This window comes from Triticum dicoccoides, chromosome 4A (genome assembly GCF_002162155.2).
Source record: "Triticum dicoccoides isolate Atlit2015 ecotype Zavitan chromosome 4A, WEW_v2.0, whole genome shotgun sequence".
In the NCBI taxonomy this organism is placed as follows: Eukaryota; Viridiplantae; Streptophyta; class Magnoliopsida; order Poales; family Poaceae; genus Triticum; species Triticum dicoccoides.
This window is the reverse complement of record NC_041386.1, coordinates 54,114,155-54,117,216: the sequence shown is the minus strand read 5'-3', so window position 1 is coordinate 54,117,216 and position 3,062 is coordinate 54,114,155.

Sequence of the window (3,062 nt, the reverse complement as noted above, 5' to 3'; positions counted from 1 at the left end):
GGAGCTCGCCGCTCCGCCGCGGGACTCCGCCGACCGGAGCCGGGCCCGGCGCCGCCAGCCGCCGCCTCCTCCGACCTCCCCGGTGCCGCTCCGCGCCCACCTCCGGCGAGAGCCCGGCCACCTCGGTTCACGCGCCGCCCCGATCCAGATCTGAAAATTATCAGGGTTGAATTTTTTCCCCCATGTCTCAGAAACCCTAGCCCAAGTGCACATGTTCGCGACTCCGTAACTTTGCATCCGTAGCTCCGATTTGGGCATATAGCATATCAAAATGTTCATCTCAGAGAGTACATCATTTCATTACATTGCATCATTTTCATTTGAGTTCATCTTGATGCCCGAAATGCTGTTAGAAGAGGGCTACTTGAGTTAATTGTCAGATCTGCTACTCCGTTTAGCACTTTTGTCATTTTTGCCATGATTATTGTGTGCGTGCTATGCCCGTGAGTTCTACATATGTTTTGTTAAGCGGTTTGTCATCTTTCTAGAGGTGCAACCCATATATTTTTAGGATGTGTGTGGTGACTTGTGCAAGCTTGCAAAGTGGTGCACTTGCTAATTATGTTTTCAGGGACTTAGTAATTTCTCTAAGTCCTGGGATTGTTTATCTCATGATGCCATATGTTCTTGTTGTTTCCTAGTGGTCCGTGCCTCTTTTGAGGATAATCAGTAAGGGAGTTTTGTTAATCTTGTAGTGCTCTATCCATCAATGTCTTTGTTTGAAACTATGGAGCTCCCTAGATTGAGTCAACCGAGCTCTACTTTTGCTTTGTTGCGAATCCGGGCAGATCGTCAACTTGTTTGCGATTTTGCCGATGTTATTGTAGTTGATCCGTGCATGCCATGCCATTTTTCTTGCCATGTATAGCTTGCATTTTGTGCCTTCTTAAGGGATGTATGCTTGTATTGCCATGCCTTGCACCGTGGTGAGTGCATCGAGCTCGTAAACATGCCTACGTGAGTTATGTTTCAGCCTGTCCCAGTTTTCACTCAGTTTGAAAATTGATTATGTTTTTGCTATGTTCGTGTGCTTGTTAGTATATTTTGTGTTCCCTTTTGGCTCTAGGTCACTAAGGGACTTTTGTTAAGCTTGTTGAGTAGCTCCATTCCATGTCTTTCTTTGTCATGTTCAGGTCCTGTAGCATGTTGTTTTGTTGCTCTGAAGAGGGCTATATGATCTGAAATTCCAGACACGTGTTAATTTCACTAAGTCTGAGATCTGTTTTACCATTTGTGTTTTTGCCATGCTTGTTTGAAACTGTTAATGGATGAATTGGCCGTAGCTCAGTGCTAGACTTTTGTTAAGCATCTTGAATGCTTCCCTGCCATGTATTTTGTTGCCATGTTTGGGTGCTGTAGCATGTTCATCTCATTGCATTTAGATGCCTACTTGCTGTAAATCGCAGACCGGTGTCATTTTTGAAAGGCTTGTCATTTCCAAACCGTAACTCCGATTCCGGCGTTCTTTACATCGATTTCAATGGATTTCATCTCATCTTTCCAGTGGCACACTTGGTTTTCCAAGTTGAGGACAGGTTCATGCATTTCCTGTCATATCTTGCATTTTGCATCCCACATCGCATCCCGCATAGCATATCAGCATTTCATCATATTGCTTGGTCTTGCACGTGGTTGATTGTATCCTTGTTGCTTGTTTGTCTTGTTTGGGTAGAGCCGGGAGATGAGTTTGCTAATGAGGAGCCCGTTGAGTTTGCTTTCGAGGATCCAGTCAACTCTGACAACTGTGCAGGCAAGATGATCATACCCTCGAAATCACTACTATCTTTGCTATGCTAGTTTGCTCGCTCTTTTGCTATGCCATTGCTACGATGCGTACCACTTGCTTGAAAGCCTCCTAAATTGCCATGTCAACCTCTAAACCACCATTGTCCTAGCAAACCGTTGATTGGCTATGTTACCGCTTTGCTCAGCCCCTCTTATAGCGTTGCTAGTTGCAGGTGAAGATTGGAGGCCGTTCCTTGTTGGAACATTTATTTACTTGTTGGGATATCATTATATTGCTATGTTATATTAATGCATCTATATACTTGGAAAGGGGTGGAAGGCTCGGCCTCTCGCCTAGTGTTTTGTTCCACTCTTGCCGCCCTAGTTTTCGTCATATCGGTGTTATGTTCCCGGATTTTTGCGTTCCTTACGCGGTTGGGTTATAATGGAAACCCCTTGATATTTCGCCTTGATTAAAGCTTTTCCAGCAATGCCCAACCTTGAGGTCTATTCCTTCGTTGACCGTCAGAGCTTGTCATGGGCTAAGTTGGGACTCCCCTGCAGGGTTTTGAACTTTCGAAAGCCGTGCCCGCGGTTATGGGCAGATGGGAATTTGTTAATGTCCGCTTGTAGATAACTTGAACCTTAACTTAATTAAAATGATTCAACTGAGTGTGTTGTCGTGATGGCCTCTTCTCGGCGGAGTCAGGAAGTGGACACGGTGTTGGAGTAATGTTTGCGCAGGTTGCTCTCTAGTTTCTCGCTCATGCTTTGCCTCCTCTTCTCGCTATCTTTTGCGAATAAGTTAGCCACCGTACTTGCTAGTTGCTTGCTGCAACTCCACTCATATTTTACCTTGCCTTACCTATAAGCTCAAATAGTCTTGATCGCGAGGGTGCAAGATTAATGAGTCCCTGTGGCTCACAGATTACTATTACACCAGATGCAGGGCCTGATGATTCCGCTCCAGGAGACGCGTGTGATATCAAGTGGGAGTTCGACGAAGACTCTCAATGATACTATGTTTCCTTTCCCGATGATCAGTAGTGGTGCCCAGTTGGGGGTGAACGGGACCGTTGTCGCATGTTGGGTTCTCTTTTATTTTGGCGCCGTAGTCGGGCCTTGAGTGTATGTATGATGTAATGTTATTTATGTACTTGATTGACGTGGTGAGTGTAAGCCAACTATGTTGTCTCCCTTTTATTATTTATATTACATGGGATGCTATGATGATTGCCTAACTTGCGACATATGCCTTCAATGCGATTATGCCTCTAAGTCGTGCCTCGACACGTGGGAGATATAGTCGCGTCGAGGGTGTTACAATCCAGCCCTCC